The sequence below is a fragment of the Rana temporaria genome, chromosome 9, assembly GCF_905171775.1.
Source record: "Rana temporaria chromosome 9, aRanTem1.1, whole genome shotgun sequence".
In the NCBI taxonomy this organism is placed as follows: domain Eukaryota; kingdom Metazoa; phylum Chordata; class Amphibia; order Anura; family Ranidae; genus Rana; species Rana temporaria.
The window spans coordinates 50,202,370-50,219,035 of NC_053497.1; positions in this window are offsets into that span (position 1 = coordinate 50,202,370).

The following is a 16,666-nucleotide window of genomic DNA, read 5'->3' on the forward strand; positions in this document are numbered from 1 at the left end:
GGGGGCATGTAATGGCACAGTGGGGGCATGTAATGGCACAGTGGGGCTTGGAAAAAAAGGGGGTAGTCTTATACAGTGAGTATATCCCAAAACCAAAATTTTTCCTGGAAAATTAGGGGGTCGTCTTATACGCCGAGTCGTCTTATACGCCGGAAAATACGGTATGTGTTTTTTTTAATGTCATTAAAAACGATCGTGTGTGGGCTCCAGAGCATTTTTCACGACATAAAAAATGGGCATTAAAAATTTAGAACATACTGGGACCTGGGACAGACCTTCAAAATGTGGGACTGTCCCAGGCAATCCGGGACACGTGGTCACCCTAGTTCTGGCTGGGGGTTAATCAGCCAGAACAGCTTACTGAGGAGGAACAGGAAGTGAGAAATTCAGAAACAAAGAAAAAAAAAACATTAATGCCGCGTACACACGGTCGTTTTTCGGCATTAAAAAAAGTGTGAAAAAGGAAAATCTTGCGCCAAATTAATTTAAACTAAATAAATACTTAATTACTTAAGTGGGTTACTAAATGAAGCTGCTCCCTAAAAAAATACAGGGTACTGGATTTTCATAGTATGTGATAGTGGGTAAGGGGCGCTAGATAGTGAATAAACGATGTGTTAGATTACACAATGAAGGTTGCAGTGAAATACAGCTGGACTGCATACACAGAACCTAGTGGTAATAATCTAGTATAACAAACAGATGATTAAATGGTGTCCATGTGTACAATTAGACCAAACAATATAAAAATGTGAAATAAAATAAAAATATCAAAATATTATGATACACAGTCAAATGACTGGAAGGAGTCCATGTGCAGATTAATGCAAATAATACAGTCCCAAATGAATGGGTAAAGTGCAACGTGCTCATATATCTTCCATATCCAAAGTGCAAAAGGGAAGTGATCCACCTTCACCAATAGGTCACCAAAGATAAAGATAGATGGCTCCTTACCAAGCGGTGTTGACCTAATTAATTAAAATAAGGTCAATAATAGCTTGTTGTTAATATGGGTCAGCAGGATCTCATACAGGTTCCAATGTCAGCAGCAGATAGCGGAACAAATACCAAAAAGGAGAAGAAATGCCGCCATAGTGTAAAACGTTTATTTAAAATATAGAAATAAAATCACAGTGCCGAGTGGCCGCTTACTGTTGCTGGTGCCCGTATCCCGGCACTGAGGCTGTACGCTTAAGGAAATATTGGAGTGTGGAGAGAGATGATCGTATCCTGGAGAGCTGCGTGCGTTCCACCGCTAGCAGCTCGTTGACCAGTGAGACCGGAAGTGCGTGGCTTGTGCGTGCCCAGGTACCGCACTTTACCCATTCATTTGGGACTGTATTATTTGCATTAATCTGCACATGGACTCCTTCCAGTCATTTGACTGTGTATCATAATATTTTGATATTTTTATTTGATTTCACATTTTTATATTGTTTGGTCTAATTGTACACATGGACACCATTTAATCATCTGTTTGTTATACTAGATCAGTGGTCTCAAAGTACCGGCCCGCGGGCCATTTGCGGCCCGCGGACCAGTTATAAATGGCCCTCAGGCAGGGTGGAAGTGAGGGGAGCAAAAAAAAAAAAATTTTTTTTTTTTTTTTGAGCTGGTGCCATCTGGTGGTGAGCCGTTGGTATTACAAGTTATTACCACCAGATATGAGCTGGCGCCATCTGGTGGTGGCCGTTGGTATTACAAGTTAAGCATTACAAGTTAAACAGCAATTCTAATGTCATTTTACACTATTTTCACTGCCATATTCTTCCCTCTAATTAGAACCCCCAAACATTATATATATTTTTTATCCTAACACCCTAGAGAATAAAATAGCGATCATTGCAATACTTTCTGTTACGCCGTATTTGCGCAGCGGTCTTACAAGCGCACTTTTTTGGGAAAAAAAATACACTTTTTTTAATTAAAAAATAAGACAACAGTAAAGTTATCCCCATTTTTTTTAATATTATGAAAGATAATGTTACGCCGAGTAAATTCATACCCAACATGTCACGCTTCAAAATTGTGTCCGCTTGTGGAATGCCGACAAACTTTTTTACCCTTTAAAATCTTCATAGGCGATGTTTAAAAAAATCTACATGTTGCATGTTTTAAGTTACAGAGGAGCTAGAATTATTGCTCTCACTCTACCAATCGCGGCGATACCTCACATGTGTGGTTTGAACACCGTTTACATATGCGGGCGCTGCTCACGTATGTGTTCGCTTCTGCGCGCAAGCTCGTCGGGACGGGGTGCGTTTTCTGGCTCCTAACTTTTTTAGCTGGCTCCTAGATTCCAAGCAAATTTGTCAAACCCTGACTTACACCAGTGCTGGTGGTAATAATGCGCTCGCTGACACCAGTGCTGGGGGTTAATAATGTGTTCGCTGACACCAGTACGGTTGTTTTTGAAGTTTGAAAGTTTGCATGCGGCCCCCCATGGCATATGAAAACTTGTCTTGTGGCCCTCAGGTAATTTGAGTTTGAGACCCCTGTACTAGATTATTACCAGTAGGTTATGTGTATGCAGTCCAGCTGTATTTCACTGCAACCTTCATTGTGTAATCTAACACATAGTTTATTCACTATCTAGCGCCCCCTACCCATTAAAAAAAATGACATTTTTAAAAACGTCATTTATGCATTCTTTAATGTCGTTTTTTAAAATGTCGTTTTTCGGGTTGTAAAAAATGATCGTGTGTGGGCTAAAACGATGTTTTAAACCCGTGCATGCCCAGAAGCGAGTTATGAGACGGGAGCGCTCGTTCTGGTAAAACTACCGTTCATAATGGAGTAAGCACATTCATCACGCTGTAACAGACACAAAAGCGCGAATCGTCTTTTACTAACACGGAATCAGCTAAAAGCAGCCCAAAGGCGAATAGAACTTCCCCTTCAGAGTTCCGTCGTACGTGTTGTACGTCACCGCGCTTTGTTCATCATTTTTCAAAAACGATGGTGTGTGGGCAACGTTGTTTTTAATGATGAAGTTGGAAAAAATTCGTTTTTTGGACATGCTGAAAAATGTCATTTTTTTTTCATGCCGAAAAACGACCGTGCGGCATTAGAAGGGAAATTGAAGGAAAAGGTAAGTCAACCAACAATGCACTAGCTTAAAGGAACCTATTTAGAAAATAAAAAACAAACCTTCACAACCCCTTTAAGTAGTGGATGTGTATGGATTGTTCTTGAAAAATAAGGGGCAGATCCACAGAGATCTGCACCCGCGCATCGTATCAGAGATACGCTACGCCGCCGTACCTTACCTGGCTTTAGTTCGAATCCAGGAAGATTTTGCGCCGTAAGTTACGGCGGCCTAGTCTATCTCTGGCGGCGGAATTCAAATTGGCGATTAGGGGGTGTGTTTCATTTAAATGAAGCGCGTCCCGCGCGCCGAATGAACTGCGCATGCGCTGTCCCGAAATTTCCCACCGTGCATTGCGCTAAATTACGTCGCTACGACGTCATTTTTTTTAACTTAGACGTGAATTACGTCCATCCCGATTCACGGACGACTTACGCAAAAAATTAAAATAAATTCAAATTTAACGCGGGAACGACGGCCATACTTAAAGTGGAGGTTCCCCCTAAAAAAATGTTCTAACAATACATTCAGAAGACTGATTACACTGCAGGTAGGCTGTTTTATTTTTTTTTTTCGTACATACCTCGTTATCGCCGTTTCATCCCTCGGCTTCCGGGTATGATTCTTGCTGGACCTAGTTGATTGACGTTCCTCCGACCGGCGCATACTGCGCGTCACGACTTTCCGACAGAAGCCGAACGTCATTGCGCAGACGCCGTATAAAGTCGGCTCTATACGGCGCCTGCGCAGCGACGTTCGGCTTCTTTAGGAAAGTCGTGACGTCAAGTATGCGTCGGTCGGAGGAACGTCAATCAACTAGGAATGCCCAGCCCCACAAGAATCATACCCGGAAGCCGAGGGATTAAACGGCGATATCGAGGTATGTACGAAAAAAAACAAAAAAAAAACAGCCTACCCGCAGTGTAATCAGTCTTCTGAATGTATTGTTAGAAATTTTTTTTAGGGGGAACCTCCACTTTAACATGGCAAGTCTAACTATACGCCGCAAAATACCAGCTTTAACTATACACCGGAAAAAGCCGACTAGAGACGACGTAAGAGAATGCGACGGCCGCGCGTACGTTCGTGGATCGTCGGAATAAGCTAATTTGCATACCCGACGCGGAAAACGACGAGAACTCCACCCAGCGGACGCCAAAGTATTGCATCTAAGATCCGAAGCCATACGCCTGTCGGATCTAACCCAGATGCCGTCGTATCTTGGTTTGAGGATTCAAACTAAAGATACAACGCGGGAAATTTGAAAGTACGCCGGCGTATCAGTAGATGCGCCATCGTACTCTCTCTGTGGATCTGCCCCTAAGCATATTGTTTAGTGTCACTTTATTAAAGAATTACAACTTTATAGGTGATATCATGTGCAGTCTCAAGTTTCTTCATAAAAAATAAAAAAAAATAAACGCAGACAATTATATTTAATCCCTGGAGATCATTAGGTGTTTATAGCGTTACCATTCTTAACTCCCATATTTACAGACAATTTTCTCAGCAACCCTTTCTGAATCAGAATTGGTAATATCAGATTGGGCTAAAAAAAAAAAAACATTCTAGAGCAGAGGTCTCCAAACTGCAAGCCTTTTGCTTGGCTTTATCTGACCCTTGGGGCACCATTCCATCCACTGACACCAACAATGGGGCATATGGAGCACTATCAAAAGAGAACAATACCTTAAATTGATACCAACCATGGGCTACTATTCCTCCCACTGACACCAACGATGGGCTACTATTCCTCCCACTGACACCAACGATGGGCTACTATTCCTCCCACTGACACAGACGATGGGTCACTATCTCTCCCACTGACACCAACGATGGGGCAGAATTCTTTCCATTGACACCAACAGTGGGGCACTATTCCTTCCACTGACACCAAAGACAGGGCATGGTTTACTCCCACTGGACACCAGGACATTTTCTACTCCCACCGGCATTAGTCTGACCCTCCTAAAGTCTGAAGGACAGTAAACTGGCCCTTTGCTTAGAAAGTTTGAAGAGGATAAAAAATGGCAAGCCACAAAAAAAAATCATTAATTAAAAAATGATGGCCATCACTATAAAAACCACAAGATACCTGTTACATTTTCTATTAAGAAAACTCTATTCTGTGTGTCTAAGCCCTTGTTCACATGGGAGAGACTTGTCATGCGATTTGACAGGTCAAATCGCATAAGTCACACCTTTTTGTTGGCAATGGCACTTTTCAAATTGGTATGATGCCGACTTTGTGGTGCAGCATCGATTTGAAAAAAGTAGTTCCTGCTCTACTTTTGGCGATTTTGGGTGCGACTTGGATAGACATCTGTGCATGAAGCCGCACAGATGTATTGCAAGTCGCACATGAAGTCGCACATGCGGCTTTGAAATCATGCAATTTCAGATAAAGCTGTGTAATTTCAAAGCCACATTCAATGTGAACGAGGTCTTAAGGACACTAGTTTAGAATTTAATTTGTTTTCCCTGACTTCCCTTCAGAACTTGCCAGTTGTTCTCCCCTATATAATGTGTTTTCACCTTAATGCTCAGGCACTCCCATTGGACAAGAGATTGGAAGTCGGTGAAGTTTAGCCTTTAAAATTACCCTTTTGCTAGTACGGGGCTCTACAAACTGTGGCCCATGGGCACCGTCCAGCCTGCTAGCTAGCTAGGGTCACTGGTAGATCCTCAGACACAGGTCTGATGGGGACCATGATAAAAGGGGGGATTCTGATAGGGACCCTAATGTAAGAAAGAAGTGTGATGGGGACCCTTAATGTAAGAGGGACTCTGATTGGGATTCTGATGTAAGGGGGACTCTGATGGGGACCCTAATGTAAGGAAGAAGTGTAATGGGGACCCTGATGTAAGGGGGACTCTGATTGGGATTCTGATGTAAGGGGTCTCTTATGGGGACCCTAATGTAAGGAAGAAATGTGATGGAGACCATGATAAAAAGCGGGACTCTGAAGGGGACCCTAATGTAAGAAAGAAGTGTAATGGGAACCCTGATGTAAGGGGGTTCTGTTTGGGATCTTGATATAAGGGGGTCGCTGATGGAGGCACTAGTGTAAAGGGGGAGTCTAATTGGGATTTTGATGTAGGGGGGACACTGATGGAGGCATTATGCTGGCCATACACTATACAGAAAAACGGCCAAAACCCATTTTCGAAAAACGAACGTTCGGCCGTGAGCGCAAACGATAGTGCCATCATGTAATGACCGATAAATCGGTCAGAAAAAAAAAGGAGAACCCCCTAAAGCAGGGGTGGGGAACCTCATTCCATCCGGCCCCCCGTGCCGCTGAGTGTCCGCAGAGCTGTGGGCTGGAGCCCCGAATGGGTCAGTGAAAAGCCCCGAGTGAGTCTCGGCCATTACGGCTTTTACTAATAGCCCCGAGTCCCGCCGAGCAGGAAACATTTTTTTTTCAGCCCTTCCGCCTGGTTGGCTGGTGGAACTGTCTGTCTCCCTCGATGTGGGAGTGGCGGGGAACACCAGCCAACCAGGCGGAAGGGCTGAAAAAAACAGATAACGGCAGCGATTGGCAGGCGGTGGAGTGGGAGGCGCTGCGCTGACGTGTGCATGTGTTTACAGCGTGGCGGCGCGCCAAGTTTAATTTTCTCCATCTCCAGCTGCAAGGTAAGCAAACACTCTCCTGTACCGCAGGGGAGAGAGAGACATTGAGCAGCGCTGAGTAGAGAGCTACTGAAGCTAACATAAGTAAACCAGCAGGTGATTGCCCTCTGTTCAGCGCTGCTCACTGTCTCTCCATATGCATGATTAATGCAGGAAAGAACAGAGCTGGGGGGGTGTCTGTGCAAATCTAAAGGGGTCTAGTGGTGCAGAGTGTTGCTATGTAATGTAAAAGGGGTCCAGAGTGCTGTGTAATGTAAAAGGGGTCCAGAGATGTGATGCTGTGTAATGTAAAAGGGGTCCAGAGATGTGATGCTGTGTAATGTAAAAGGGGTCCAGAGATGTGATGCTGTGTAATGTAAAAGGGATCCAGAGATGTGATGCTGTGTAATGTAAAAGGGATCCAGAGATGTGATGCTGTGTAATGTAAAAGGGGTCCAGAGATGTGATGCTGTGTAATGTAAAAGGGGTCCAGAGATGTCATGCTGTGTAATGTAAAAGGGGTCCAGAGATGCGGTGCTGTGTAATGTAAAAGGGGTCCAGAGATGCGGTGCTGTGTAATGTAAAATGGGTCCAGAGATGCGGTGCTGTGTAATGTAAAAGGGGTCCAGAGATGCGGTGCTGTGTAATGTAAAAGGGGTCCAGAGGTGCAGGGTACTGTATAATGTAAAAGTGGACCAGAGCTGTGTAATGTAAAAGGGGTCCAGAGTGCTGTGTAATGTAAAAGGGGTCCAGAGGTGCGGTGTTGTGTAATGTGAAAGGGGTCCAGAGATGCGGTGCTGTGTAATGTAAAAGGGGTTTAGAGGTGCGGTGCTGTGTAATGTAAAAGGGGTTTAGAGGTGCGGTGCTAATTTTTAAGTTGACCATTTTGTACGGCCCCCGAATGATGTTACAAAAATCCAAATGGCCCTTGGCAGAAAAAAGGTTCCCCACCCCTGCCCTAAAGGGTGGGACTTTTAAAGTGACACAAACAAATGGAGTATAGAAAAATAAGTATCAATTTATTGAGAATAGAAAGAAAGACACGATAGTGTCATAAAAGAGATATAAAAACCACATATGAGTGGTATACACATCCAACTTATATACAGTAATAGACAAACATAAGACCACTCTCAGTCCAAAACGACAGCCGTTTCAAACAAATTAGAGTAAAGGGGGACCCTGATGTAATGCCGCGTACACACCATCACTTTATGTGATGAAAAAAAACGACGTTTTTGAAAACGTCAATTAAAATGACCATGTGGGGAAAACGTTGTTTTATGTCTTGTGAAAAACGACAAAAAAAAATTGAAGCATGCTTAAATTTTTTGTGTCGTTTTTCAAAACGTCGTTTTTTGTGTCACAAAAATTGACCGTGTGTAGCATGCCCAGAAGCTAGTTATGAAGCGAGCTTCAATGGAAAAAAGTGGTGAACGTAACCTCGCTTTGCTAGAACATTGTGAAAAAACGATGGTGTGTAGGCAACGTCGTTTTTGAAAATTGAAGTTTCAAAAACGTTGTTTTTTACTTTTTTTTGTAAAATTCTTTTTATTGATTTTGACAGTTTATATAACACAAAAAAAAAAAAACAACAACATAAAATAAAAAGGCAGCCGCCCCAGCACAACACTGGGCCGGTGAAAGGCCAACATGGCCTACTTACACACCCCGCTACTAAGTTAACATAACACCCTAGCCCCCCACCCCCCCCCCACCCTTTTTGCTCAGCTCCCACTCTCCCTCCCATGAGACCACCAGAAGTTTGACAGGTGTTCCGCCTCCCATTCCTCTCCAGGATTCAATCACGTCACCCCACATCACCCGATTTTACCCAGTATCTGAAATGTTGAAGTTTATGAGGCGACCCATATCTGCCATCAGGCCTTAACCAACAGTCAGGTCAGAGTTATACCAAGCCTGCCACACCTTGTCAAATTTTTTCCCACAACCCCTGGAAAGGTAAGTCGCCTTATAATATGGCATCATTGAATTGACCAGGCCCTTCCAAAAGCGCAATTCAGGTGCCTCCGGTTTGCGCCATTTTAACAGGATGGCTTTCCTTCCATAAAATAAAAGGATGTTTAGCAGTGTCCGATGAGCCCTGGATGGCACCACCTCCTCCACTAATCCCAGTAAACATACTGTAATCGTCATCGGAACAGGGGTCAACAAAACTGCTGAGATACAAGAGGTGACCTCCGACCAAAACTGCTTGATCCGAGGGCAGCTCCAAAACACATGCTCCGCCGCTGCAGGAGCAAAGGTGCACCTCCAGCACTCAGCCGGCACCGATGGGTAAATAGTCGCCAGCCTGGCTGGCGTATAGTAGATCCTATGCAGAAACTTAAAGTGGATTAATCTGTCTCTGGCTGCCACCAGATGTTGGAATGGATGTGTCCACATTTCATCCCAGTCCTCCCCCTGGATATCGGGCACCTCACTCACCCACTTGTCTCTGCACCTAACGACCGCCCCTGGACTGGTGGCGAACAACTTCTTATATGAAACCGACAGAGTCTTGGGAAGATCCTCTGTGGAGAGCATCTCCTCCAATCTCGATGGAACCGACTCTATGGCCAATACTTTAAATTGAGATTTGAACGCATGACGCAATTGAAGATATCGAAACAGCTGATTATTTGGCAGATCATGCCTAGCTTTAAGTTGGTCGAAGGTAAGCAACTCTCCATCCATCGTGACATCTTTGAGTGTCTTGATACCCCTCGTCGCCCAGCCCATAGGATCGTCGAAAGAATAGAAGTGCGATAATTTAGGGTTCATCCATAGTGGAGTGGATGGAGACAAACCCCTATAACTGGGGTTTGCTAGAGCGACCGCAGCCTCCCATGCCTTAATCGAGGCCCGCATAGAAACCGTAAGTGGAAGATCCATCTTTACTCCCCTATGAATGGCGAACCGCAGAGTTTCGTACGAACCCAAGTGCGCCGCTTCCAACACCGTGGCCGAATCCCCCTCGTCCGATGTTAACCACCGATGAACAAAAACCATCTGTCCTGCCAAATAGTATTTCTTCCAGTCTGGCAAAGCTAACGTTGTTTTTTACTTCACAGAAAATGTCGTTTTTTTCCATCACATAAAGTGATGGTGTGTACGCGGCATAAGGGAGAAGTCTGATGGGAATTTTATAGTTTTATTAAAGTTCTTTCGCTGTTGTTCTGAATGATATCATGCTGAATGCAAAAATTATTCAAGTACAACTTTTTTATTAATTTATATTTTATTCATTCTTTCATAAAAACAGTTTTTTTTTTCGTCTTGTGAATATTTTTGCTAGTATGAAGAATTTGCTTTAGCATCTGTAAAAGGAAATGTTGAATACTTACCTGTGTGGTTGTGTCACATCCATTCCTTAATCTCAAGCAGAGATCCAGTCCCTACCACTATCCAACACTTCTGGGCATGTCCTCCACTGTGCGCTATGATGTTTCCCATCAGCCACTATGTCACTATTGTGTTCTGTAATAATATTACAGCTGGCAGGGTGCATGTTCGAAGTGACTTTAGCATATGGCGCTGTGCAAATCACAGTAAAACTAAGAGAAATCACCAGCACTCTATTGCAAGCATATACACTCATTTATTTGTACAATATCTTATTAGTCAAATAAGCCAATGATTCAATGATTCAGGTGCTGTGAAGGGTCCCTTCCTTAAGACAACATAGTTACAACTCACAATGCAATACAATCAATCAATCAATATATAAATACACTATATTACCAAAAGTATTGGGACGCCTGCCTTTACACGCATGATACTTTAATGGCACCCCAGTGTTATGCCGCGTACACACCATCACTTTATGTAATGAAAAAAAACGACACTTTCTGTGAAGTAAAAAATGACGTTTTTGAAACTTCAATTTTCAAAGACGAAGTTGCCTACACACCATCGTTTTCTCACAATGATCTTGCAAAGTGAGGTTACGTTCCACCACGTTTTACCATTGAAGCTTGCTTCATAAGTAGCTTCTGGGCATGCGTGGATGAAAAAACGTCTTAGAAAACGACGTTTTTTGCTACACACGGTCAATTTCTGTGAAGTAAAAAGTGCACTTTTGAAAAACGACACATAAAATTGAAGCATGCTTCAATTTATTTTGGTCGTTTTTTACAAGACATAAAACGACGTTTTCCCCCACACACAGTCAATTAAAGTGACGTTTTTAAAAACGTCATTTTTTTTCATCACATAAAGTGATGGTGTGTACGCGGCATTAGGGTTCGATATTGAGTTGGTCCAACCTTTGCAGCTATAACAGCTCCAACTCTTTTGGGAATGCTGTCCACAAGATTTAGAGACTGGGATGGCATTAAAGTTCATGTGTATGTAAAGGCAGGTGTCCCTATACTTTTGGTAGTATAGTGTGTGTTTTTATATATATATATATATATATATATATATATATATATATATATATATATACACACTGTATATATTTATTTATTAAAACTTGCAGAACCAGATACCAGTGGGATTCCTTGTATTGTTCCCAGTGATAAATGGGCAGTGAACCACATGGGGTTGCTAGGCAACAAAGATGCCACTGTTGTATTCTCGAGTTACCTTGCCACCCATAGCATTTATGGGTTTTGAGATACCCTGTGCACTTTTTTGTGAGATATTTATTTGTATATACTTAGTTTTTGAATCATAGCACTGTAGTATTTTTTAGGTGGGACTATGTCACTATGACATCATTGGAGTGGGTATTTCATTCTTTATATTCACTTATGTATATACATATGCATGTTTTATTGCATTGTGAGTTCTCACTATTTGAGCAGGGACCCTTTGTGGCCCTCTGACTGATGTGCTATTAAATGAGTGTATATGTTTGTAATGGAGTGCTGGGGATGCCGTATTGTTATAAGGTGACCAATTCACCTGCTGAACTTTATGTATATAATTTTTTTGTAAATCTACCTGCTTGTTATTTTCTTGTACGTTAGTAAAGTAAATTTTTTTTAAATCCATTTCCATTCAGTTGATATTTCATGAAACTAAGGATGCTATAGACAATTTTTTTTTTTTCGATCAGCCAGAGGGCTGATCGAAAAATAAATGCGAATTACCCGATGCACACAAGCAAGGTGGATGGAGGAATCCTCCTTGCTGTCAGACAGCTTTAGTTTTATGTACTGTATATACTCGAGTATAAGCTGAGTTTTTCAGCACATTTTTTGGTGCTGAAAATGCCCCCCTCGACTTATACGCGGATTACCTTTTTGCGCCTGATCTACCATACTTTGGGGACCCGTTACTTGCCACACATATAGCCACACTCTTTCTCTACAAGTTTGCAAAGTTTGCTGTCTATGGGACCTACGGCTGGGGAGCACTGGTTTTTCAAATTGGGGCACCCCTTCCATAGACTCCCATGTTAAATGTTAATTTCTCCAATAACTTTGGGGACACGGTATCGGCCGGCTGTAGGTCCCCGAAACTTGGCACACATGTAGCCCCAGTTCTCCTCTACAAGTTTGCAAAGTTTGCTGTCTGGGGGACCTACAGCCGGGGAGCACCAATTTTTCAAAGCCAGGAACCCCTTCTATATACTCCCATGTTAAACGTAAGTCTAGTCTTGGACACAGTGAGGCATGGACACAGTGAGGCATGGACACAGTGAGGCACAGTGAGGCATGGGCACAGAGAGGCATGGGCACAGTGAGGCATGCACATGGACACAGTGAGGCAAAGTGAGGCACAGGGAGGCATGCAGATGGACACCCTAGGCTTATACTCGAGTCAATAAGTTTTCCCATTTTTTGTGGTAAAATTAGGTGCCTCGGCTTATATTCGGGTCGGCTTATACTCGAGTATATACGGTAGTTAAAAAAATCCAGACTCACAGATGTGTATTGTGGAGTCACGTACCAGACTGGGCATTTTACGACATCATTTCAATAGAGGTCTAAAGCTTAAGGGATCTTTACAGCTGCTGTTAACAAGCTCTGGATTAAGGGACATCCTACTAATAGGGTTTACGACATTCTGTTAATGAGGTTTAATGGGATTTATAATGCCTGTTTTGTATCCTCCTGAGCTGACTGTGTTGTTTTTGTGGGGGGATTATATGAAATGTTTTAGTTCTCTGCCTGTCCCAAGATCCAAATATGGTTATTTTGTCATTGACTGGTGAATGTTTTGAGAAGTAAGACTGGCACTGTTTTCAATATGATTCCCCATTCTCACTCATTTTGGGTTCGTCAGACCTCATTGTCAAAGTGTTGTTTTTTTATTCAAAAGGGGGAGAAATTGGGTGAGGGATTATCGCGGTGCTTGCAAATATTAATAGAGACCATGGGAGTTATTTATGAAAGGCAAATCCACTTTGCACTACAAGTGCAAACAACAAGTGTAAATCGCTGTATATCTGAGGGGTAGATCTGAAATGAGGAGACGCGCTGTTGATTTTATCATCCAATCATGTGCAAGCTTGCATGTCCCCCTCGGATCTACAGCGACTGCACTTCCAAGTGTACTTTCAGTGCAATTTCAAGTGCAGTTTGCACTTGTAGTTTGCACTTGTAGTGCAAAGTGGATTTTCCTTTTGTAAATAACCCCCCCATATGTATAAAATATTTTGTATAGTTTAATATGAACAAGATTAAAAAACAAGCAAAACAATTTGTTGGATTATATTTAACATTTCTACTATGGTGGACATAAAGATTCTGGTTGAACAGGGATCTGATATTCGTATAGTACCCCGACATGTTTCGCCCTCCGTCCACATTTTCTTTTTTGAGGGGGATGGTGAAGAACATTTAGGTGAGGGGTTCCCAAACACAGTTTGTATGAGGGAGCCCAAATAGAAGACCAGAGGGAAAGAGTCAAGATGACTAAGAAAAAAATGGGTAAATGGGTAAAAAATGGGTAAATACTTTGATGATAATCCTCCTGGTCAAGATATTATGGTTTTGTGATTATCTTCTTTTTTTTCTGAAAGTGATAATATGGAATGTTATTTTTTTTAATAAATTAAACCAAAAGAAAGCTATATTTGATAAAAATGTAGTTTTTTGTACAGTGTTGCATCATTGTGCAGTTGTCATTCAAGGTGTGACAGCGCTGAAAGCTGAAAATTGGCCTTGGCAGAAAGGGGATAAAAGTGCCAGGTATTGAAGTGGTTCATAAAGTTAACAAAAGATAGAAAAAATGTAAACATTGATTACATATCAATGACGCAAAGCACTGACTCTCACTCCCCTACACAATGGACACAAGGCCACAAGCATTTTAGCATGCAGGCTGATGCGGACAAGCTAATTCAACTTTAAGAATGGAGGGCTTAAAGGGGTTGTAAACCCTTGTATTTAAAAAATAAAGATGTATGTAGCGTCTGTGTACTTCCAAGTACCGGTGCTATTAAAAGTTAAGGGATAATCAGAGAGTAGTTGATTCTGATTTGCAATTCTACAAAGGGTCTCTGTTTCAGCTGGGCTGTGCTGCAGTTCCATTCTGTGGTTGCTGGGGTGTCATACCACCCCGGGGCGACAGGTGGCGCCAGTGGAGTCCAGGCTGGGGTGCCTCTTGCCAGCAGCCAATCAGGAGGGAGTTTCTCTCATGGGGGATGCTGGGGGTGGGTACTGCTGGAGCAGACGCCTTTAGGGTGACCACACATCACGGCTCCCCGGCGAGATGGCCTACCAGGCCGGGGTGCGCGTGCCACGCGGTGTTCCTGGTTCCGGGACCATGTTGGCCCGGAACATTTAAAGCTGTGGCTGGGCCCCAGTGATCGACTGGGTCCCCAATTCTAAGAAGATCCCAAGCGAGATAGCTGTTCGGTGAGGAGTCCGCCTGAGGAGAGCCAAGAGAGGCTGGCGATCCAACAGGGCCTAGACAATCCACCGTGGATCAAGGTAACCGGACACTGAAGGGTTGGATGTCAGCAACCTGTCAGTCGGTAACCTGGTTGAAAACACTACCTGAAGGAGATTCAGATACAAGTTCTACCAAGGAGGATTGTCTCCATGATCTAAGTTTTAGGGAGGGTCTGTGGCAGAGATCTTTTCCCTCAAAGTTCTGAGTGATAATCTGGCTGCCAGGTCGGTGTGAGAGGCCAGTCCAGGTACACTATACCCACTCCGGCTGGGGTGGCGACGAAAGTAAAGTATCGTTGGAAGCAGGATTGTTTCCGTATCGTTAAGCCTGAATCTGCTATTTCTTCTCCTCATCCATCTTTGCTATCTACCTCAAGTTTTACTGTTTACCGTGTTGGGTAAAATAAAAGCACAAGAAAAGACACCTGCCGTGTGGACATTCCATTGCTTTGGCTCTCATCAACTACCCTAGACGGCGGAGTCACAGAGGTAACATGCCACCCAATCTATAACCAGCGGCTCCTTCGGGGGTGAGCGCTACAGTGGCACCCTGGAGTTTAGGCAGGGTTGCTCCTCACAAATTACTTGCCAGGAGTTGTTGTCCTGGTTGATTGTTAGAGATCAATTGATTTCTCCCTAAGTTTGGCCTTGTTGCACTTTTTTTTTCTACCACTAGGTGGTCGGGCACTTGGTGGTACTAGATATGAGAAGGGCAACTCAAGGTCAGGTTATGGGTATGTGGTGTATCTCAGCAAATGGGCAGGGGTTTTCTTAAATTCCTTGGCCTGCTGGATATATTTGGGTGAAGTCAGGTGATCTGTGTTTTGTGCCACCTGGAAGGCTGTCTGGGTGGACATGTGTCATGTTGCCCCGGGCTGCTAGGCCGGAGATTGGGCCTATGCCGGGGGCATCTGGCTGCTAGGCTGTCTGAGGGCCTATCCAGAAGCAAGAGAGCAGCGCAGGGTTGGGATTGCGGCTTGCAGTCCAACCAGAAGTGACGGAGGTAGAAGGGTCACCCCTAAGGGACAAACCACCTTATTACCAATGACCACAGTGAGTAACTGAAGCAAGTGCCGGAGCAGTATTCTCACTGAACGAGCACGGTGGAGAATCGTGAAACTTCAGGCGGTGATCAAGTCAGGGACCCAACCAGTGGAGGTGACGCTTGCAGAGCAGCCTTGTGTGCCAAGCCAGGGACCGAACATGCCAGTGGGGTGAAGCTTGAGAAGCATCTGGAGTGCCAAGCTACGGACCCAGCAGAGAGACAGAGGTGACGTTTAAGGAAGATGCTACCATGAAGATTGGAGGAGCTCAAGGGATTCAGTGGCAGTGAATCAGTGAATCAATCGTTTTGCCCAGAGCAGCCCAGATCCTCCTCTTCTGGGGTGCCCTTCCGCTGCTCCAGGCTTCATCCTCTCCATTAGGTGCCACTTTCCCTGGAGCACCGCTGCGAACCCGCTCCCAGTCCTGCTGCTGCATCCATTGACACAGACAGAAGGATTTGGCACCGGCCCCCAGCTCCTGTGTCACTGGATTTGATTGACAGCAGTGGGAACCAATGTCTCTTGCTGCTATCAATCTGTCCAATGAGGAGAGAGACAGCGGCTGGAGTCTCATGCACATCACTGGATCGGATCGGACTCAGGTAAGAAAAATGGAGGGTCTGAGGGGGGACTGCAGAACATACGTTTTTTCAGCCTAATGCATTGAGGTTTTACAACCACTATAACATTTTATTGTCTAGCAATGATGAGGGGGGAGGGTAGGGGGTTTTAACATGCTTTTGACCACCAGTGATTGGAGGAAGGGAGGATTTTGCTACTAATCATAATGCTTTTGGAGGAAGTTCAGCGCAATGTAGCCATACCCACTTTCTGTCTGAACTCATCTGTTTTATTACAATGCCAACTTAAATTTTATGCCAAAAAGCAACTCTAATTTATTATCTATTGTAAATGAAAATATATTATGGATAAAAATATATTAGAAATGAAATGTAAATGTAAGTAATGTCCTGGTAAAACAATTCTGATTAAAGAACTAAAGACAAGTGGTGGCACCTTGTGGTAAAACGTAAGAACTACATGCTTAACACTGCTACAAGTTCATATC